The 23794-nt window shown below is 43.4% G+C and overlaps 4 non-coding genes across 4 annotated transcripts; 1 reads left to right on the forward strand and 3 right to left on the reverse strand.

Annotated features, from left to right (window-relative positions):
* Positions 1-9733: 9733 nt before the first annotated feature.
* Positions 9734-9875, reverse strand: LOC133502782 (U4 spliceosomal RNA). The gene has a single exon (XR_009795582.1). It is a non-coding gene; the product is annotated as a U4 spliceosomal RNA (small nuclear RNA).
* A 4070-nt stretch (positions 9876-13945) lies between these two features.
* trnan-guu (transfer RNA asparagine (anticodon GUU)) lies at positions 13946-14019 on the forward strand. Its single transcript has one exon. It is a non-coding gene; the product is annotated as a tRNA-Asn (tRNA).
* A 7011-nt stretch (positions 14020-21030) lies between these two features.
* On the reverse strand, positions 21031-21171 carry LOC133502783 (U4 spliceosomal RNA). The gene has a single exon (XR_009795583.1). It is a non-coding gene; the product is annotated as a U4 spliceosomal RNA (small nuclear RNA).
* A 1649-nt stretch (positions 21172-22820) lies between these two features.
* On the reverse strand, positions 22821-22961 carry LOC133502784 (U4 spliceosomal RNA). The gene has a single exon (XR_009795584.1). It is a non-coding gene; the product is annotated as a U4 spliceosomal RNA (small nuclear RNA).
* Between the last annotated feature and the right edge of the window lie 833 nt (positions 22962-23794).

Here is a 23794-nt window from a genome sequence, read left to right on the forward strand (position 1 = left end):
ATACGAAAATAACAGAACATAAACCATTAGAGCAGCACAGTGGAAAACCGGTTGGCACATCTGCCTCACAGTTTTAAAGGCTGAGGTTCAGAGTCACTTGTGGGGGAAACTAAACAGCAGAGTTCCAATAATCCAAGGGAAAAGTGACAAGGCTTCGAATGAGGACAGCAGCAGTGTTTGTGTGTGTGTTGGGGGGGGGGGGGGTGGAGGAGACGATTAATGTTTTGTGAGTAATAAGAATGTGAAACAAGATTACAATTATCCTTCAACATCAGCCAACGCAATCTCACTAATGAGCCCGGTTCCTTAATTTTGATACTATTAGACAGCAATAACATTAGAGTGATGCATTTATTACTGTTATACAGATCTTAAAAGTCTTCTGAGTTGACTGCCCGCAATATTCAGATGTTTGAATGCACCTACGCACCTGCATGACTGAACTTAGTTACAACGACTTGTGATTATGTGACTTGACAGGAGACGCGAGTGCACGTTGATTAATAATGACAGATAAGTGTTGAGCGCATGCGGGTCGAACGTTTTGACATCAGCCTCAAGCCTCGCGAGGCACAAGAAGCCAGGTGGAAAATAATCATGACGCACAGATAAAAAGTAAAATGTTCTGCTGCATTCATTTCGGCTGTGCGTCGGACTCGCCGACTTTGCCATCACGGCCTATATTTCTATCGGGAGGGGTGCCTATGACTGGACATTGGTGAAGTTATTCCAGCTTTTGTGTTTCATTATAATAAGATCACAACAACAACAACAAAATAAGACTTTGGATAATTTCTTCCACGTATACTTTGCTTTTCAAGGCACTCAAAGACACTTTATAGAGCTCGTGCACGTGACGTCAACATTTTCACAGCGCCATATTGCAGGTCAAACAGAGCTGCTCGACAGTGTGGGAGACATTGAACCGGAGGAGAATATTTACAATACCCGAGACCTGTTGTGCTGTTCGTTGTCACAACAGACGAGACAGATATTCAAAGAGATCATTTTATGGAATACCAGCAGAAAATATCGATGGATTTCGGCAATTAAACATGATGGATAGTGCCCAAATACACACACGCCTGTGTAGCGATCGCTTAATTTCAGGTAGGAATTATTCTTCTCAATCTCTCAAATTACCAAAATTATTTATAATGCCAAGTTGTCTTATTTGAGAACAATGCATGTTAAAAAATAAACTGTCTGTCGCAGAGGTTTACGGAGGTTAAGTGTGGCCGCAATCGCTTCCGTGTATGTTCCATGGATACGACTCTGTCCTTTATTTTTTTACCAATCATAGTTAATAAATGCGAGTTAGCGAAAACCAGAGGTCATTTATTTAAATATTGGTATTTGTAGTGAATACTAGCTGAAAACATCGATGAATTCCACTAAAAGTTAAATGTGCCGCTGAACACGCTTCTACGTTCACGAGCCGTGGAAACCGTCACTATGTGGGATTTATTCCTGATGAGATCAGATCCAGCAACAAAGTATTTGTATGCGTCTAGACTTTTAAACGCTTTCAAACTTTTCCGTGGAAATCTCGACGACTTATTCACCAGATCCATGTTGTCCAAGACAAGCGGAAGCGAAATAACAGTCCAATTTCTTATCGGCAAAAACATAGATTTCGGCATTAAATACTAGTCCTCTATGCCGAGTTTATCTAATTTACCCACGTACCGTTGTTTATTTTCAGCTCCTAAATGTCTGACGGTATCGGACAAGACTTTGGGCATCGTGCTACAAGACATATTTCTGTGTCGTCTCCAACGGACTTAGCATTGAGCAATGCTTAGCTTGACCGGCAATATGGCGACGTGAACAAAAGTCACGTGATTTTATGATGTAGATGCACGAGCTCTATTCTACTAAAGCTACTTGTGGAGCAACAGCTTCCCTGGTCAGTGGGACGGAAGCGTGGCTGCCATTCTGCGCCTACAGCCACTCCGACCACCGTCGACCGTCCAACCGCATTCATTCATAGCCAATGTGGATTTTGTGTCTTGCCCAAGAACACGACGACATGGGCTCGGACAGGGTTAATAACCTGCGACCCTCCGGATGGAGGACATTCACTTACGCTCTGTCAGACAGATCAAACTTGCCATGCCAGTCATTGCGTACGGACTCCGTTTTCTTTTGTTGGACACGCGCAGACAGAAAACAACTGTTTGAGTGGATTTGTATTTGATCCGTATTTGGCGTCGGGTCACTGATTAAACGGTTTAACCGTCATTAAAAGACCACTTATTTTTGCCCTCTCTGCAACCGGTTCTTTCAAAAGTTAAATTTCAATTTCACGCAACGTCAACCTGCTCATTTAAATAAGCACTGCAATCAGAAGCGAGTAAATAGAGTCACATAGACTGAGGGATGAGGAACAGAATGTATAATGGCGGGTCCCCACCTGTTTACAGTGCGGACGTTTGACTATTACTCGACAAACCGCAACGCAAAGGCCAATTAAACAACTATGTGGAGAGCTTGTACTTCTGATATTAATGGGATGAAAACGTTGACACAATGAGGAACATTGTGGTTTGCTTGGTGTGCCGCCAAAACATGACCCTCAGGTCCCACACACACACACACACACACACACACATTAATCAGCGACTCGAAGTCCTGAAACTGTCAGTCATGCAGCTGAAAGCCTTAAAAATAATAAAAATAAGAGCCAAGAACGGTGAAGAGTGGAGTGAGGTAGTGTACTCACAGCTGCGCTACATGTCAGCAGGTACGGTCAGCGGGGTCACTCGTTTCCCAGTCCACCTTCACTCCACTGAAATAGCTTCATCTTCTGTACGTGTGTTGACTCTCAGATGTACTGTCTGTCAAAGTGCGTAATGATCTTTTCTTACGATCACAGAGTGACGGCCCCCTTCAGGAAATGTCATACAATCAATGAGAAATTGCCCGATCAGATCCATTGTTTGTGTTTTTCTGTCAATGTTAATACAAAATGTCTATTGATGCAGCGTATATATTCACTTGTTTTGAGCCACAATTACTAATTGTGAAATGACGCAAAGCACAAATTATTATATGATAAAAACCCGGCAGAATATGTTGCAGCGCCCTAGTGTTTAAAATTTTACACTCTCAATGCTCAATTCCCAGTCAGGTAAACTAGTGTCTTTCTCGAGCTCTTCATAGGATTTAGTCTCCAAGTTTTCATCCATCCATTTTCTTCACCGCTTATCCTCACATGGGTCGCGGGGAGTGCGGACCCAATCCCAGCTGTCAACGGGCAGGAGGCGGGGTACACCCCGGACTGATCGCCGGCCAATTGGAGACAAACAGCCGCACTCACAATCACACCTAGGGGCAATTTAGAGTGTCCAATTAAGGCTGCATGTTTTTAGGATGTGGGAGGAAATCGGAATGCCCGGAAGAAACCCACGCAGGGACGGGGAGAACATGCAAACTCTACACAGGCGGGGCCGGGATCGAACCTGGGTCCTCAGAACTGTGAAGCTCACTCTTCCCCACCGTGCCGCCCTCCGAGTTTTTATTGCTTCTTTTTTCTCACACTTATTCCAAAAGGATAAGGTGCCTCAACAAGTAGTTTTACTATAACACAATGTGCACTGTAGAGGGGTAACGTCATTCATAAACATATATACAAAATTTGAAAATAAGGAAGGAGAAGACTAGACGTCAGTTTTGAAAAGGGCAAGTCTTGTCTTGTGAAATTGAACCATATATCAACACCCTACGGCGGGCCCAATGGCGAGTAAAGGCCTCTTTATACTCCGCGTAATGCCCCGGGCAGCACTTCGCCGTAGTTTGCCGCACAAGCGTCAAAAAATTGTTGCTGGGGGAACGCGAGGAAAGGGATGGAGCGCATTTCTCACGATTGAATATGATGACGTACTCACCGTTCTTCCCGACTCCAAAAACCCCATACGCCACCGCTTTCCTTGATCCATTTTGCAGACGTATCATCTGCTCATTTGCGTAGATTTGTTCAAGCAGACATTACCCCACGGTCGCCATCTTTGTTGTTTTGTACCTTGTTGAGGAAAGTAAACAAAACGGCAAACGGAAATGGCCAAAATATGCCGAGGAAACACCACGCTTTGTCACCCTAGCCAATATCAGCTGTAGCGACACTTCTGACTTGGAGAAGAACTGCAGTGCATTTTCAAAATCGCCCACGAGGGTTGCGGACTGATCTAAAAAAAAAAAAAAAAAAAAAGACTGCATGGCACATTGGCCACCAAAACTGAAGATTGACTTTGACACTGTTAAAGGTTGTTTGTTAATTTTTTTTGGTTTGTTTTTTTTCTGATAACTTGAACAAAATTTGTTTACGGTTGTTGTTGTTCACTGTTCACTCTCTGCTTCACCTTTAGGCCAACGTTTTTTTTTTTTGCAAAAAAGCAATATCAACATTTTTCCAAACTTCATCAGTGGATCAGCAAGAAAACACATTTTTTGTGAAATTTTTTGACGAATTTCATAATACAGAACTCTGCAAATTGAATTTGAGTTTCAAATGCGGGGAAACAAGTTTAAATTTTCTGTCTGAAATAGGACGTCGCAGAGACAACAAATGAACAATGCATTTAGCATGTATTTTTCCTATTGCGAGTCCTTATTTCCAAAAATATATCTGACTGATTGACTTAAAATTTTATGTTTTTATGACGGTAGTGCTTCGCAGTGTATTTTAGGAAAGGTTAACATATCATAGAAATGAGGCCCGAGGTAATATACAAGGTTTCTTGGTCGTCACGGTGTTATATGTCTTTTCTTTGCACTTAACCTTTTTTGGCTTACCAAAAAAATACTTCCTGTTACCAGAACTGAAGAAATGTCAAGCTCACACGACCAATTTTAATTCTACACACCAAACTTTGAGAAATACCCCACCATAATCCAACCTGTAAACCATGTCCTCCACACGTTTTGGGAGTACCAAGACGGCGGCCGACTGGCTTCAACCAATCGACATACCGCTCGATGTGTATACGCTTTACAGTCTTTGTTTTTTTCCACGTGTGAGTGCGGTCGCCACACCCTTGTGTATGAAGATGTCTTGAGGCCTTAGTTACCATGACAGCCAGCAGGGGAACTTGGGGGCTGTGACAAGGCAAGCGGATTGTATTTTCACTCATGGAGGTAGCGTTTCATTGCAGACCACCAAATAACACACCAAAAAAAAAAAATCACTTATAAAAAACCTTATAAACAGCTTGACAACTAGTGGTTGTAATGTATCCATCCATTCATCCATCTTTTTTGCTCCTTATCCTCACGAGGTTCACGGGGAGTGCTGTAGCGTATCGCGGCTTTCAACGGGCAGGAGGCGGGGTACACTCTGAACTGGTTGCCAGCCAATTGCAGGGCATGTGGACACAAACAGCCGCACTCACAATCACACCTCGGGGCAATTTAGAATGTCTCATTAATGTTGCATGTTTTGGGGATGTGGGAGGAAACCGGACTGGCTGGAGAAAACCCACGCAGGCATGGGGAGAACATGCAAACTCCGCACAGGCGAGTCCGGGATCGAACCGGGGACCTCAGAACTGTGAGGCCAACGCTTTCCAACTGATCCACCGTGTCACCCGAAGCTCACGTGCGACGTGAATGAAGAAGAAGCCCCATCGGAATGTACTACACATCGACAGCAGAGTAACAGTAATGGATAACTGCCACTCTGGATTGCATTCGTGATGAGCGGGTGTGAAAGTCAAATCTATTCCTGGAGCCGGATGAGACGTCCGGAAATAGCAAAGCTTCAAATTGGGGGGATTGTTAGCGGGATGAATCAGAGCGGTGGCACACACCTGCGGCCGCGAAGCCCTTTTGGTAAATGTCACGGAAATGCGGCTGAAGCCGCAGGAACAGAGTTGCGACTCGACTGGAAAGTCCAATTGACAACTTTTCATAAGTCTCTCTTCTTTTTTTTTTTTTTTTTTAATTTTAACTGCTTCATTTTACTCGACTGCAAAGAGGATGAGGTGCATATTGGGTGGGATAAAGTGCAACCTTAAGATCCGGATTTACTTCGTTCCGTGACCATATGTGTAACTTTTTGCGTAGAAGTTAAAGCAAAAAAATCGACAGCTGGTACGAATCTTTTCCAAAAGCAGGACAACGTTGACAACAACTGTGAGAAATGTGAAATCTGGAAAAAAAAAAAAAGTTTATAAAGTGTCTGGTTAGGAGTTTTAGCCTTAAAAAAAAAAAAAAAAAAATATATATATATATATATATATATATATATATATTATATATATATATATATATACATATATATGTGTGTGTGTGTGTGTGTGTAAGAAATGAAAAAAAGCACACTGTATACAAAAAAACATCAACTGTAAACAAAAAATACATGCACTGTAAATACATTTAACAAAACATCCTATAGCATCCTATAAATAAAAAAAAAATAGTGACCAAAGATTCATTAAAAAAAATGTAAACCAACTATGACAGGGATTTCACTTAATACAGTGATGCCTCGGTTCTCGACCACAATCCGTTCCAGAAAACGGTTCGAAAAGTGAATTTGTACAAAAACCGAATCAATGTTTCCCATTACAATGAATGGAATAAGAAATAATACGTTCCAAGCCTAAAAAAATGGGGCTTTTTAAAGCATTTTTTTAGCTTCTCCTGATAATAAACTGCATAGTAGAAATACATGTATAGTTTAAATAATGTATATAATAAAATAATTTAAGAAGTATTTCTTTTTTGCTTAAAATGTATGCTTTAGTAGTAGAGTACGCTAGGCTAGGAGTGCATTGCCGTATCTGTAGCGACTGGGCCCCCAACCTTGTAAACTTTTCTCATTAGCAAAAGTGCAAAATAACTTTAAACAAACAATAATGAGTGGGGGGGGGGAGCATTTCTTTGGAGCCATGATTGGACGTTAATACAAGATGATGAAAATGAGATGAGAAGAAAAACAACACTCACTACCGGGTTACGTCTGTGTATAGAGGCCGCGTTACACAGAATAACAAAAATGCGCTGATTCCTCCGCGCATGTAATGTCATTTCCCAGTTTTATTTCGGGGGGTTTTTGAATTGAAAATAACAAAACGCGTTGTCGGAGGGTCAACTCCTTGCGCCGGGCACGATGCTATTTCCATTTTATTTCTTGGGCCGTTCGAATAGACAATCACAAAGCCTGTTTTGGGTGGGTCAACTGCTTGCACCGCACACATTATGTTATTTCCGGGTTTTGTTGGGGGCGTTGGAGTACTGAATTGCATTTGAAAACAGAAGCAAAAAAAAAAAAAATCTCAAAATTTTCGTTCGAAAACCGATTTGTTCGAAAACGGGGGATGTTCGAAAACCGAAGCTTTACTTTATTTGGGGGGTAGCGGGTCACGCTTGCCTGCACTTTTGTTCCTCTTGTAAAACAACAGGCTGTTACTTAGTACTGCAATCAAGACAGATGACTGAAGGAACTGGTGTACCTTCCATTGTCAGCAACGCCTTCTCCTGATTACAACCGCTCAGCGTCTCGTTTCTTCTCACTGTCAGAAAGCGAGTGCGTTTCCATGGCGACCACGTGGCTATTAAACCAGCTGTCCAAACGCAGATATCAAAGTGTGCAGAGTTTGGAGGGCCTTCGATAACATGTTTGCCCTGGTGGAAATAATCACCCGCGTGTAATTCATTACCAGGCTGGGAAAAACCTCCTCGGGTATAAATATACAGTATCTTAAAGACTTTGGCCGCCCCGCTCATTTTATTTATTTTATCTTCGCTGTGCTCATAAATGCTCCGCTGCACGATTGCTATGCATGTGCCACCATCTGCCAGCTCGTGCGATATTGTCCATCTTTGCTCATTTGGAAACAGGTTGGATTTACAAGGTCAGCCACAAACTATACATTAACGTATGATAACGTCGGGTTATGTTTTTTTTTTGTTTTACTTCTTACGCGGCAATATAGTGTATGTTTATTCTCGAAGGAGTCACAGCTTCAGGCATACCCCAAATGTTACATGACGTGCATAAAAACAAAGACGTCTGAGCAGGCGAACCCTCCCGTGGGCTAATAGGTTACTATGACAACCATAGAATGGAAAGGAGTTCCCTGGCTCTTCCCTTGTGTTCCAAAAAGCTTTTCATTCTTTTTTCTCCTTTTTGTCTGACATGATCGCGCGTGGCAACCATACATCATCAACTCAAATGGACACAAAGGACAAAAAAAATTGAAGCCTGAAGGAATATGTCAGGTGCCTTTTCCTTCAAAAATTTCCATTTTGAGCTTTGCTATTGTAATTTATTATCATTATTATCCATCCATCCATTTTATTTTGCCGCTTATCCTCACGAGGGTCGCGGGGAGTGCTGCAGCCTATCCCAGCTGTCGACAGGCAGGAGGGGGGTGCACCCTGAACTGGTTTCCAGCCCGATCGCAGGGCACATGCAGACAAACAGCTGCACTCACAATCACACCTACGGGCAATTTAGAGTGTCCAATTAATGTTACATGTTTTTGGGATGTGGGAGGAAACCGGAGTGCCCGGAGGAAACCCACACAGGCACGGTGAGAACATGCAAACTCCACAAAGGCGAGGCCAGGATCGAACCCAGGTCCTCAGAACTGTGAGGCCAACGCTTTATCGGTTGATCCATCGTGCCGATTAATTATTTTTCCAACATTTTAACACGAACACGAATATTTGTGAACATTTTCACCGCCAGGAATACATCGTTTTTCAACCTTAACAGATAACGCTTCAAGAGACGGTGTAAGAAAATAAAGTGGGGTACATTTGCATTTACCGGCCAGCGTTGTGTGTAAAAATCCAGAAACAAGTCAAAATACGTACACAGCTGTGTCGTTCACTCACTCACTCACTACTTCCCGTGTAGTTTGCACTATATACTGGACGACATAGCGTGCTCATTCAAGGAAGTTACGAAACCATGGACCACGATGTTCGCAGATGATATTGTGATATGCAGTGAAGGCATGGATCAGGTGGAGGAACAAATAGAAAAATGGAGGCATGCACTGGAAAGGAGAGGAATGAAGATTAGCCGGAGTGAAACTGAATATATGTGCGTGAATGAGAGGGATCGAGGGGGACGAGTGAGCCTCCAGGGAGAAGAGATAGCGAGGGTGGACGACTTCAAATACTTGGGGTCAACAATCCAGAGCAATGGTGAGTGTGTTAAGGAAGTGAAGAAACGGGTCCAAGCGGGGTGGAACAGTTGGCGGAAGGTGTCTGCTGTTCTATGAGTCTCTGCGAGAATGAAGGGCAAAGTCTATAAAACAGTGGTGAGGCCGGCCATGATGGACGGATTGGAGAAAAAACAGGAAGCAGAAATGAAGATGCTGAGGTTCTCGCTTGGTGTGAACAGGCTGATTAGGATTAGTAATGAGCTCATTAGAGGGACAGCCAAAGTTGGATCTTTTGGGGACAAGGTTAGCGAGAGCAGACTTGGATGGTTTGGACATGTCCAGAGGTGAGAGAGTGATTGGTATTGGTAGAAGGGTGGTGAGGATGGAGCTGCCAGGGCAAAAGAGCGAGAGGAAGACCAAAGAGAAAGTTGATGGATGTTGTGAGGGAAGACATGATGGCACGAGGGGTTAGAGAGGAAGATGCACGAGATAGTCTAAGATGGAAAAAGATGACACCGTAGCAACCCCTGATCAGGACAAGCCAAAAGTGGCCATAATGCATTTTACTGTCTGTAACAGATATTCGCTTTTTTGTTGTTCACATCTAGACTTAGTCTCCGTAGAGACCGTCAAAAATTGCCACAGCCGACTATATTTCCAAGTCGTCAAGGCGGGGTATTGGGTAAAGTTTTCAACTAGCAATAATCGCGCCTCGGATAAACCTCATAGGCTACGACACTGCCACTGCGCAAAGCCACCGAATCTCTTCGTTGAAAGGCAAGTCACCATTTGGCAGATGTTCCACAGTGACGGTCTTCATCCACCGTTGAGTTCCAGGCCACTTCCTGGTTCACATGGGTTGACGTGAGACAGAAGTCTGACCAGTATCTCGACATTCTCATCTGAGCATTAAAAAAACACATTTTCGGAGAACAGGGCCCAGAAATCCATGAGTGAAAAGGGGAAATGAAAAAAATTGGCAGTTAATGAGGGATTATGCGTCATCAGTGACATTTGCAGAACATTTTTATCAAGCAGGATTCATTATCTGGTGAATTATCCCCGTTTTAGCACTTCATCAGTGCACCGTGGATTAGCGTCACGTCACATAAAATGTATTCCTTGCTTCACACACTGTGGAAGCGTGCCAGAAAGTGACATTCATCCTAGTCACCGCACCTCTGGCATGTAAATAAACGGTCGCGTGATAGAAACCATCACCGTCATTACGCAACGTCGTTGGATTCTTACGGTCATCGATACCTTGACTTGAAATGCTTTGGATTGCTCTCCCTATTTGGTATTCCGTCCGCCTCATTTTTCCAGACAAGTTGGTGTGTGACTGACCTTTAACTGCTGAGAGAATGAAGTTATCCACTTGCCATATTTAAATCGCCCGCACATTGTTAATATCCTCATTGTTATGCATTTGAGAGAGGAATAGCTTAAACGTCTGTGACAACAAGCTTCCTACGGTAAAACGAGACCATTTAGGAATGCTCGAAAGCGAGCGAAAACCCCATTTTCCTTGCAGGGTGAAGAAAAAGTATGAAGCTTCTAAGAGATATGGGTTAGGATTGTAGTTTGTTCTATGTATTAAAGGTCCAGTGTCATGCCTATAAACATTCTCAAATAGATATTGTAATGAAAAATACATATAACATGATTCACTTAAATGTCTATTACGAAAAAATAAATATGAGCGGAGAGCGCGTCACCCATGCGTAAAGTTGCGTAAGTCTCATTCGACATTCAAGTGGTAGCCATATTGGCTGCATGTTCTGTCCGTGACGTCACACCAGGACATTCACCATTGAAAACATGCTGTGGCCCTTAATATGGGAGACGGACACGCCCCTTCTGACACGGAAGCTCTTTTCGAAGACGGGAACATCTCACAACCGAGTGAAGTGACTGGGGCAATATTGCCCTCTCGTTTCGAGCCATATTTAGATGATATGTGGATCATGGCCAAACCACATGTGGCCAAACCACCTCCCCGGAGATGAACAATGGCGCCCGCAGGGGCGAGCAATGATGACGAGGCCGCCTGCGAGCGACAATGATAAAATTAACGCCATACGTGAGCAACGACGGCACCGCGCCCAAACCGCCTCCCCTTCTAATCCACCTCTGCGGCAGAGACGAGCCACCCCGGCCGAAGCCGTGGTGCTAAGGCCGGGGCCGATCCTCAAGGCCTGTAGAGGCCGTCTTTCAGTGGCTGCTGGACGGAAGCCTTCTGATGCGCACATCGACACATTTAGCACCCCTGATTTACAGATTACCCCCCTCCCCCACCCCCACAACTATTGTATTTTTTAGAAGCTGTATACACAGCTACCTGTCATTTGGAACCCACAAGTCTTTCATCCTTTGCACCCGTGCAATCAATTTTTCCCGACGAACAAGGTCTTTTGGAAAAGTATGAAGGGGCGAATCTTTCCTCCTGAGTGCTCGAACATTATCCAGCAAGACAACAAGTCGGCATTTTGGCTAACGCGACGGAACAACGAGCTACCTTCCAGTAGGTAAAACTAGTATAAACAGACGACACCGCTTGAGTGCGCTACTGCCCTGTACGTCACTTCCCGCTTCTTGTCAAAAACAAATCCATCGAGAGGATTTTCATGGCGGGAGTTCCAAAAAGCCATATACGTCAAAATCATGTTTTGTGGTGAAAAAGCGGATGGGTCCATACCGGCTGCTGTTTTTTCATTAATAACATACTAAAAATCGTGCATTTCATGACAGTGGACCTTTGAGGTTCAGGTTTATGGCTCAGGGTTTAGAGTAGAAGTTGCGGATGATTGGTAAGACGGTCAACGCAGGATGAAGGCTCCCGACAAGTACTGTGCGCACTGACTGTGTAGCGCGTAGCATAGTGATGCACATTTTCAAGCTGAGACTGAGCCTTGAAGAGTGTCGCACAGCTGTGAAACACAGCCGGCAAAGTGCCAATGCCCATTTTTCGCCCTGGATGTAGCACCTTGCACATGCTGCCTGGCAATGACGAGCTTCAGAGGCGTGTACAGAAAAATCTGTCATCAAAGAGAAGCAATATGAAGATCACTTTTGTACCCATCCAGTGATGAGGTACTGTTGTTATTTTCAGAAACAGACCAACAAGGAATTGTTCCCACACGTCAACATCTTGTACCCAGTTACAATAAACTCGGGTGCTCTCAATGTTTGACTTTTGACCTTGGTTATCCTTGACATTTATACTGAAAGTGAAATGTCAGACACTGCTATTTTAGAATCTTCCTGGAGGCGTAATTGGCAGGGTCACCGAGCGTTTCGTGCTCGTGAGAAACGAAAACCACTTGTAGAATACAACGTGGCAACAACAGCGTTGAGAAGCACCGACAGGCGTTCTCTTTTGAAGATCAATACCGAGGAAGGAAATGAAGGTACGGAAGAGAGATTGATTTAAAAAAAAAAAAAAAAAGCCATAGTGTTGTTACATTTGCAAACGATTCGATCTAAAGAACAAATATTTTAAGTGAAAGAATTGAACGGATTCAGTTTTTGAAATGATTAGTTTTTTAATTTGCCACCACCTGCCAGCATTTGGCGAATGAGTGTGGAACCGGGAGTTGTTGAGAAACCTTGGAGGAGCTGGCGGACCAACCTGGATCCCTCTGCGTGGGACGTGTCCTGTCCACAAGGTTCCTCTCAGGTGGACCCCTGGCCCCCATTGCATCCTCCATCGATTGGGCGAGGTCCTTCCCCTCCATATAACTGGGTTCACAATCCCTGTCTCGCATTTGCTTTCTCCTGTTCTTGTCCTGACCTTTCGTCCTGTTCTTACTTCACAAGGGTGAAGAACAGGACACACACACACTCACACAAAAAAGATGTTGTGCACCGGAATGCAGAAAAGTCCCACCGAGCTGGACAAAAGTGAAGGCTGTGGTTCTTAACCTCCATATAACTGGGTGCACTATCCTTGTCTCGCATGAGTTTTCTCCTTTTCTTGTCCTGTCCTCTTGTCCTGTTCTTACTTCACAAGGGTGAAGAACAGGACACACACACACACAAAAGATGTTGTGCACCGGAATGCAGAATAGTCCCGCCGAGCTGGACATAAGTGGGCAGGGAAGGACAGTCGCAGGCAAAAAGAACATTTGTGGACTCATTTGAATGTATCAGACAGGACAGCCACGTCCTTAAAACCGCGAAGTCAATTTTGTAATTCACCTGTTGGGCTGACAGTCTTCCCTGGCTGCAATCGGGAAATCCTGCCAATTCTGGCCTGAGGTTTCTCAAACTTTTGACAAAAGTGAGGAAAAAAAGTAGTAATTACACTTTTTTTGTCAGCTAGTAGAATACTTCTTGGTTCAAGGAAGATGATGACACAAATTGAAAGATGTTGCAATGTTGATTTGGGCGTTCAAACCATAGTTTGAGCAAAAGTCAAAATTATGACCATGAGTCATTGTGTCAGGCGGAAGTACCTCCAAACTTACATAACCCAGACAAAATACTATGCATATTTTTTTATTGCGATACTTCCTCATCAAAAGCCCTTTTAACGGGAAATAGTAAACCTGTAATTTATGTATTATTTCACTTTAAATCCAATGAAATGGGGAAATTGTCAAGCTCCCACATGGACGTGGCTTCCTCCTCCAACGTCAGTCTTTTGATTATACTAAGTAGCAAGTGTCATGCAAACAAAATGTTTCAAATAAACATAAATACACCAAAAACTAGGTTGCATTGATAGGTTCAACAACTATCTGGACAAACTATCAGACTGTAACACATTTCCGTGCGTCTTTTGTAGAGATAATAGTAGCAGCCGCGTAATTCCGGTATCAGATGTCTCTGTGGCGCAATCGGTTAGCGCGTTCGGCTGTTAACCGAAAGGTTGGTGGTTCGAGCCCACCCAGGGACGTGATTTCCTTTTGGTGATTTCCCACTTCATCTAAAATACATAACAGTGTCCTATGACCACAATGTGTCGATATTAAACATTAATTCCGATTTGCAGATTGTATAAATGAGTTCAGGAATTATTGATGTCTGGTGGTAGCCAACGTTAGCTTACGCTACACGGCTAAAAGCAATCCAATGGTTTGATTACAGCATGTTTAACAACGTTCTGATGCAGAAGGGGATTTTTGTAGCTACTGTTTGACTAACACATCGAGTAGTACTGACTGGAAACTTTTTTTAACGGTAGACAAGTTATTTTTTAAAGCTATTTTACGTCAGGAGTAACAAGCTAGCTTCATTCTCGCCACTACAAGTACAATATTAGAATGTGTGTATCACGATAATCATGATTACAATTGGCCATTTAGGCACGTGCACCTACTTGAAATTGGGCTATTTTAAAAATTGGGCTGTTATTTCTCACTTGACTTTACACCACCTTTGCGTGAAACACGGACAATCAAACAACCGCAATTTTATGAGTTAGCCACTCAAGGTGGCACTTTGGCGGCCCACTCAATTTCTGGACTGGAAATTGCCTGGATTAATATCGTCCGATAACCTTCAATGGCCAACAGATAAATCCACGGTGGTGCTTCCTGTTGACTTTATTTGACGAGTTTTTGAGTGAGCAGGTAAACGGCAATGTCAGTAATCGCTCTTGTAATGCAAACCTTCAATTTAAATGTTAATTTCAAGTGCTCGTTACCTGAAAGTAGTGATGTAGAGGACATTTGTATCGATTGGAGGCAACAACAACAATCTAGACTTCAGTGCTCAGTGGTTCTTAAATTACTTGTGTCTAACAGCAAGTATAAATTAAATGCGTGGAGCAAAAAATTACTTCACCGGGGCCTTCTGGTTGTTAGCGCTTGTCGCCACAATTTGCTTCAGTTAACTAAAGGATCTGTCATACTTCTATGTACATAGACGTGCTGTATTACCAGACCTTAATACTTTTATGGCAAAACGGATATTTTATACCAGAACCAACCCTCTGTCAAGGCATAATCCCTGGTGCCCTCTGGTGTCCAATATTTAAAGACCTAAACGTTTTCAGAGAACACCCATCATCCATTTTCCGAACCGCTATTCAAGCAAAATTCTTAATTCATGGTTTCTGTGACTTCACACAAAAGGCAGATTACATTTACCACTAGGTTGCCGGTCCAATGTGTAATCTGGCTAATCTTGTCTGAGTCGGAACTGAACCCACGCTCCCTGCACTGAAGCAACACTGTTTTTTACATTACTTGTGTGCCGAAGTGGTTAAAATATGTCGTTGAGTAGTCTGCCAAGTACATATTCCTTCTTAGCAGCCTGCTCCAATGCCTGATGAAGTCTGATGCAGACTGTCGTGTCCTCCAGCCACAGTAGTTGTGTCACACTGTCTGGCGAGGTTAACGTCCAGTGGGCGTATTCGAGCATGACTTGGTTTACTCTGGAACTGCAGTCTTGTCTCACCATCATATTCTGGTTAATTCTTCATACGCAATCATGTTCCAGTAATATAATTATCACCGTCCAACACCGTCACCGCAGCAGTTCCTTAGCAACTACTATCTGCATGTTTTCTGTTAGCACAACAGCATGCTTACTGTACGTCCACTTGATGCCTTGCTTATGAGAGTTGTGAAATCCTGAAACTGAGGCTCGTCCTTCATTCAAATTCACATCGGGTAGAATTTTATTGTGTCGTCGGTCTGGCTTTGCTAACTTAAGTGAGGAAAATCCTCGCAATAAACGGCAGTGAATGAAGGGCGCCCCGGAGCGTCACTGCACACTGGCTAGGGGGGACTCGCCTATGACTCATCTCGCATTTACAGCTGGCCACGGCGTCGCAGGACAAAATGAAGCGTAGACAAGCACCCCAGGCAACAGGCTGCGAGTCGGTCATGTCTTAAGTCAACGAGCCTGCAGCTCAGTCGGCTTTGTTGGTGAGCGCCGAAGCAAACAGGAGGGAGGTCAGCAAGCTGCTGAGCTTCCAGAGACTCAGGGGCAATAGCTGTGACAACAGAGAGGAACACGTGGAAAGAAAATATACACTTTTGTGTTACTGTCTTGACAGTGATGAAAACAAGTATTTGAACACCCTGCTATATTGCAAGTTCTCCCACTTACAAATCATGAAGGGGTCTGAAATTTTCATCGTAGGTTCATGTCCACTGTGAGAGAGATCATCTAAAAAGAAAAATCCAGAAATCACAATGTATGATTTGTTTTAACGATTTATTTGTGTTATACAGCTGGAAATAAGTATTTGAACACCTGAGAAAAAACAATGCTAATATTTAGTACAGTAGCCTTTGTTTGCAATGACAGAGGTCAAACGTTTCCTGTACTTGTTCACCAGGTTTGCACACACTGCAGGAGGGATTTTGGCCCACTCCTCCTCACGGATCTTCTCTAGATCAGACAGCTTTCTGGGCTGTCGCTGAGAAACACGGCGTTTCAGCTCCCTCTAAAGGTAGGCAAAGGTAGTTGATAGGCTTTTTACAGAGCCACTCCTTGGTTTTCCTGGCTGTGTGCTTCGGGTCATTGTCATGTTGAAAGGCCGGGCCACGACCCATCTTCAATGCTCTGACTGAGGGAAAGAGGTTGTTCCCCAAAATCTCACAATACATGGCCGCGGTCATCCTCTCCTTGATGCACTGCAGTCATCCTGTGCCATGTGCAGAAAAAAATCCCTCAAAGCATGATGCTACCACCCCTATGCTTCAAAGTAGGGTCGGTGTTCTTGGGATGGAACTCATCATTCGTCTTCCTCCAAACACGATAAGTGGAATTATAACCACAAAGTTCCACTTTGGTCTCATTTGACCACAAAACTTTCTCCCATGACTCCTCTGTATGGGCTGATTCCTCACCTTTCTAATTGTCATTGAGACCCCACGAGGTGATATCTTGCGTGGGGCTCCACTCTGGTTGAGATTGACCGTCATGTTAAACTTCTTCCATTTTCTAATGATTGCTCCAACAGTGGACCTTTTTTTTCCACCAACTTGCTTGGCAATTTCTCTGTAGCCATTTCCAACCGTGTGGAGTTGTACAATTTTGCCTCTGGTGTCTTTGGACAGCTCTTTGGTCTTGTTGGTCATGTTACATGTTCAAGTCTTAGTGATTGTATGGGGTGGACAGGTGTCTTTATGCAGCTAAGGACCTCACAGAGGTGCATCTGATTCGGGATATTCGATGGAGTGGAGGTTGACTTGTAGCGGACTAACAGGTGCTTGAGGGTCAGAATTCTAGCTGATAGACAGGTGTTCAAATACCTTTTTGCAACTGTATCACACAAATTAATAATTAAAAACTCTTTCATTGTGATTTCTGGATTTTTCTTTTTAGATGATCTCTCTCACAGTGGACATGAACCTACGATGAACATTTCAGACCCCTCCATGATTTCCAAGTGGGAGAGCAGGGTGTTCAAATACTTGTTTTCTTCACTGTATGTTGTGAAAAATGACAGTCTTGGGCTCAATTTACAATAAATAATGTATCATTGTTTCTCTATTTATGCCATTTAGGCATACTGACAGACTGAACAAAAGAATAGTCTTCTATTCAAGGGCAGGAAGTACATACAGTAATTAACGTAGCCACTTTTTGTGACATTTTTGTTTGTTGGTGTGTTGAGACATTTTTCAGTTGTAAAGTATGTGCCTTGGCTCCATAAAGGTTGGAAATCACTGTTCTACTCGGGTCAAATATTCTAATCAGTCAGGTCAAACCAACATTACATAACATGATGGAAATGATGGCTGCTAACTTACTGTAATTAATCATTGTAATGAAATTACTTCACCCACACCAAAAACTTTAGAGTGTGATTTGACAGAACGGCGGCATGTTTACGCAAAATCGTCAGTGCTAGCACTAGCTTGCTAGGTTACATAATGTTTTGTTGCCTGCTCGCAGAGGTGGATTAGAAGGGGAGGCGCAAAATATGTTGGAATGGTACAGGACATGTATGAGGACAGCGTAACAGCGGTGAGATGTGCCGTAGGTGCGTCAGAGGAATTTAAGGTGGAGGTGGGACTGCATCAGGGATCCGCCCTGAGCCCCTTCCCGTTTGCGGTAGTAATGGATAGGCTGACTGACGAGGTTAGACTGGAATCCCCTTGGAACATGATGTTCGCAAATGATATTGTGATATGCAGGGAAAGCAGGGAGCAGGTGGGGGAACAATTAGAAAGAAAGAAACGAAAGAACACGCACTGGAAAGGAGAGGAATAAAGATTAGCCGCGAGAGGAAGAGCAAAGAAAAGAATGATGGACGTGATGAGGGAGGACATGAAGACTGTGGGTGTTAGTGAGGAAGATGCACGAGATGGGCTTTGATGGAAAAAGATGACGCGCTGTGACGACCCCTAATCGGGACAAGCCGAAAGGAAAAGAAGAAGAAGAAGATTGATCGTATCGGCAAATTATGCTTCTGATCATCATAAAACGCTACATATCGTTCGATACAGATCAGGCTGATCATCCATCCATCCATTGCCCAAGCCCTTTATCTTCACAATCAACATTTAGGGTTTGAATGTATTTATGTTATCTATTTGTTCAGAGACAGATAAGCAAACAATTTGACGACCGGCACATTTTGTAATCCCTCTGCTTTTTAACCACACTCACCGCATTAATTGTAAACAACTATAAATCATAGTTTATCTATTATCTAGCATCTACATGTTGTCCTTTCGGACAGATATCCGATAAGCTTGTAGTTTCTCGTTGAGTCTTCCGCTGACATTTCTAAACAAATCAAAAGATCCACTTTCTGATAAAAGCCAAGCGCTGACATCGAAGTCCTCTGTCGAGCATATCATGTCCAGGAAATGTTATTGACCGTCTCCATAAATCAAGTTAATGCCAGAAAATATGGGTGCGATTTTCAGCGCAGACAGGTCCCAATTCCTCAGAGAAATAAAAGCAGTTGGAATAATTGCATCAGGACCTTTGAAAGCAGGACAGCTCAATTTGTTTATCACAATGCAGGAAGGAGGATTTGTAAAGGGACAAAGTGCTTCACCGTCGGGACTTCATTTCCACCATCTTTAACCTCCATCATCATGATTGTCTTCCTGATGTCTGCTACTTGGCCATCAATAAGACGGCGTATTACGACTGAACAACAGCAGCTGGTGGGTCATTTTGAGTCAGTGGCCCACCTTTAACGTCTACACCGGAATTTTACATCTTTGTATTTCAGAATTCCTTATTTTCTGGACGATGCAATTAAAATATTGTTTTGTTTTGTTTTGTTTTTTGTCGCTAGCGGCTATGAGTTTAACACTACAATAACAACGTGTTTAAGCGATATTGTTAAAATGCACTCGGGTTTGGGCATGCGTGGATGCCTCCAATGTGTAGAGGAAGACTTTACCTTCAGCGCTCGAAGAAGACGAAGAATCTACCTCAATTAAGCATAGAAGAAGAATCAATTTCAATTGCCAAAAGAAGAAGATGAAGCTACCTCTAGCATGCGTAGAAGAAGACAGTGCTAGTTTTTGGTGACCACAAACCAGGAAGCAGCATGACATGCATGAATGCAAAACCTATCCATCCATCCATTTTCTTTGCTGCTTATCCTCACATGGGTCATGGAGAGTGCAGGACCTATCCCAGCTGTCAATGGGCAGGAGGCGGGGTACACCCTGAACTGGTTGCCAGCCAATTGCAGGGCACATAGAGACAAACAGCCACACTCACAATCACACCTTGGGGCAATTTAGAGTGTCCAATTAATGTTGCATGTTTTTGGGATGTGGGAGGAAACCGGAGTGCCCACCCGGAGAAAACCCAAGCAGGCACGGGGAGAACATGCCAACTCCACACAGGTGGGTCTGGGATTGAACCCGGGACCTCGGAACTGTGAGGCCAACGCTTGACCTAAGTCACCGTGCCGCGAATGCAAAATGTACATTTTTAATTTAGCTATCCCATTATCTGAGCTGCTTATCCTTACAAGTGTCACCGGAACCCTGTCCCACATATCAATGGGCAGGAGTTGGGATACACCCTGAGCTGGTTGCCAACCAATCGTAGGGCACATGGAGACAAACAACAGTCACACTCACAATCATTAATTTAAAATCTTTCACAAAAATTACCGGCAAGTAAAGGTCTTCCTTTTCTGAAGTCTTCCGGTAGATTTTAAACACGTGAAGCAGAGTGGAAGAGTCTACTATAACCAACAGATTAAAAGGCTTAACTGCTACGTGAGAACAGATCAACTTCAACGGCAACTAGAAACAAAAATGACATTGAGAACGACAGAGAGACGGAAATGGTGCGTGATGGAGAGGTTCTGAGGATCTTCAACGTCGATACTGAAGACGACGACTTTGGTGGTTTCACTGAACAGGAGGAAGATGTATAAAACTTTTCTGTTGGAGCTGTTTTGCTGCTGCGTTACAGTCATTGCAAAAAGGTATGTAAATAAACACATTCCTAGCTCGTGTATGGGGGAAAAAATGTTACACGGAGAAGATATAAAAACTTGTGCTGTCACTATTGAATGTTTCTTTACAACTGATTATTCTGTTGATTATTTCATCAATTTATTGAATAATCAGAGAAAAAATAGTTTTCCGATTACTGTATATAATTAATAATGTATGTATTTTTTTGGGTGGGGTATTTGTTATATGATTAAACAAAACCAAATAATAAAGCAATTTCACAACAGAGTTAGTTGATATATGCAACTGTTTGGAACCTCATCACTAACTTCAATTATCTACTTTATTCAATTAACCATTTTAGCCTAAGAAAAGGCAATTTTGCACCTTTTGGTTATGGAGTATAGAACACAAGAATGCATAACATTCATACATCACATATATTTGGATTACAGCAGCAAGTCAACCTTGGCATTTAAAGAACCACACCAAATGTGAAAATTACATGCAGTCAAGATCACTCATCTTGTTTGTACCTGCCAGTTTCATATTCACAAATAAGTTAGTCTCCGTGGAGACTGCCAAAAATTGCCATAGCTGACTATATTACAAGTCTTCAAGGCGGGGTATTGGGTAAAGTTTTCAATTAGCAATAACCGCACCTCGGATGAACCTCACAGGCTACGGTACTGCCACTGCGCAAAGCTACAGAACGGCCGCATTGACGAGCAAGTCACCATTTGGCGTTCGTTCCACAGTGACGGTCTTCACATACACACATGCATACACACTAAACCAAAACACTGTGTCGGGAGGATGTTTCATGTCAAATTATTCATTTTAATAAGCAGAAAAGGATCTCTACAGGTTGATCAGACAGAGGGATGCAGATGGGAAGGATGTGCAGCAGGTAAGGGTGATTAAGGATAGGGATGGAAATGTGTTGACTGATGCCAGTAGTGTGCTAAATAGATGGAAAGAATGCTTTGAGAAGTTGATGAATGAAGAAAATGCAAGAGAAGGAAGAGTAGAAGAGGCAAGTGTGAAGGACGAGGAAGTGCCAATGATTAGTAAGGGGGGAGTTAGGAAGGCACTAAAGAGGATGAAAAAATGGAAAAGGAGTAGTTTCTGGTGACATACCTGTGGAGGTATGGAAGCAATTTGGAGATGTGGGTGTGGAGTTCTTGAACAACTTACTCAACAGAATACTAGTGTGCGAGAAGATGCATGAAGAATGGGGGAAAAGTGTGTTAGTTCTCATTTTTAAGAACAGAGGTGATTTGCAGAACTGCAGGAACTATAGAGGAATAAAGTCAATGAGCCACACAATGAAGTTATGGGAAAGAATAGTGGAGGCGAGACTCGGGACAGAAGTAAGTATCTGCGAGCAACAATTTGGTTTCATGCCGACAAAAAGTCCCATTATTATTATTATTGTTATATGCCTTGATGATGCTCGTGGAAAAGTACGGAGAAGGTCAGAAGGTGCTCCATTGTGTCTTTGTAGACCTCGAGAAAGCCTACGGCAGAGAACCAAGAGAGGAACTGTGGTACTGCATGCGCAAGTCTGGTGTGGCAGAGAAGTATGTTAAAATAGTACAGGACATGTATGATGGCAGCAGAACAATGGTGATGTGTGCCTTAGGTGTAACAGAAGAATTTAAGTTGGAGGTGGGACTGCATCAGGGATCCACGCTGAGCCCCTTCCTGTTTGCGGTAGTCATGGATAGGCTAACAGATGAGGTTGGACTGGAGTCCCCTTGGACCATGATGTTCGCAGTTGATATTGTGACATGCAGTGAAAGCATATAGCAGGCGGGGGAACAATTAAACAGATGGAGGCACGCACTGGAAAGGAGAGGAATGAGGATTAGCCCAAGTAAAACAGAATATATGTGCATGAATGAGAGGGGCGGAGGGGGAAGAGTAAAGCTACAAGAAGAAGCGATATCAAGGGTGGATGACATCAAATCCTAGGGGGTCAACAATCCAGAGCAATGGTGAGTGTGGTAAGGAAGTGAAGAAACGGGTCCAAGCGGGTTGGAACAGCTGCTGGAAGGTGTCTGGTGTTCTATGTGACAGAAAAGACTCTTCTAGGATGAAGGGCAAACTTTCTAAAACAGTGGTGTACGGGTTAGAGACGATGGCACTGGAGAAACAACAGGAAGCAGAACTGGACATAGCAGAATTCAAGATGTTGAGATTCTCCGTCAGAGCGATAAAGGTTCAACGGGATTAGAAATGAGCTCATTAGAGGGACATCCAAAGTTGGATCTTTTGGAGAGAAGGGTGGAGACAGTCAAGAGAGTGAGCGTGAAGTGATGGCACCCTCAATTATTATTGACATTAATATTAGTCTACGTAGAGACTGTCAAAAATTGCCATAGCTGACTATTTTTCAAGTCGTCAAGGCGGGGTATTGGGTAAAGTTTTCAACTAGCAATAATCGCGCCTCGGATGAACCTCATGGGCTACGATACTGCCACTGCGCAAAGCTACTGAAACTATGCCTTGAAAAGCAAGTCACCATTTGGTGGATGTTCCACAGTGACGGTCTCCATCCACCGTCGAGTACCGGGCCACTTCCTGGTTCACATGGGTTGACTTGAGAAGTTGATAAATGAAGAAAATGCGAGAGAAGGAAGAGTTGAAGAGGCAAGTGTGAAGGACGAGGAAGTGCCAATGATTAGGAAACGGGGAAGTTAGAAAGGCACTAAAGAGGATGAAAAAATGGAAAGGGAGTAGTTTCTGATGACATACCTGTGGAGGTATGGAAGCAATTTGGAGAGGTGGGTGTGGAGTTCTTGACCAACTTACTCAACAGAATACTAGTGTGCGAGAAGATGCATGAAGAATGGGGGAAAAGTGTGTTAGTTCTCATTTTTAAGAACAGAGGTGATTTGCAGAACTGCAGGAACTATAGAGGAATAAAGTCAATGAGCCACACAATGAAGTTATGGGAAAGAATAGTGGAGGCGAGACTCGGGACAGAAGTAAGTATCTGCGAGCAACAATTTGGTTTCATGCCGACAAAAAGTCCCATTATTATTATTATTGTTATATGCCTTGATGATGCTCGTGGAAAAGTACGGAGAAGGTCAGAAGGTGCTCCATTGTGTCTTTGTAGACCTCGAGAAAGCCTATGGCAGAGAACCAAGAGAGGAACTGTGGTACTGCATGCGCAAGTCTGGTGTGGCAGAGAAGTATGTTAAAATAGTACAGGACATGTATGATGGCAGCAGAACAGTGGTGAGGTGTGCCATAGGTGTGTCAGAAGGATCTAAGTTGGAGGTGGGACAGCATCAGGGATCCACGCTGAGCCCCTTCGTG

The sequence above is a fragment of the Syngnathoides biaculeatus genome, chromosome 6, assembly GCF_019802595.1.
Source record: "Syngnathoides biaculeatus isolate LvHL_M chromosome 6, ASM1980259v1, whole genome shotgun sequence".
NCBI classification, from domain to species: domain Eukaryota; kingdom Metazoa; phylum Chordata; class Actinopteri; order Syngnathiformes; family Syngnathidae; genus Syngnathoides; species Syngnathoides biaculeatus.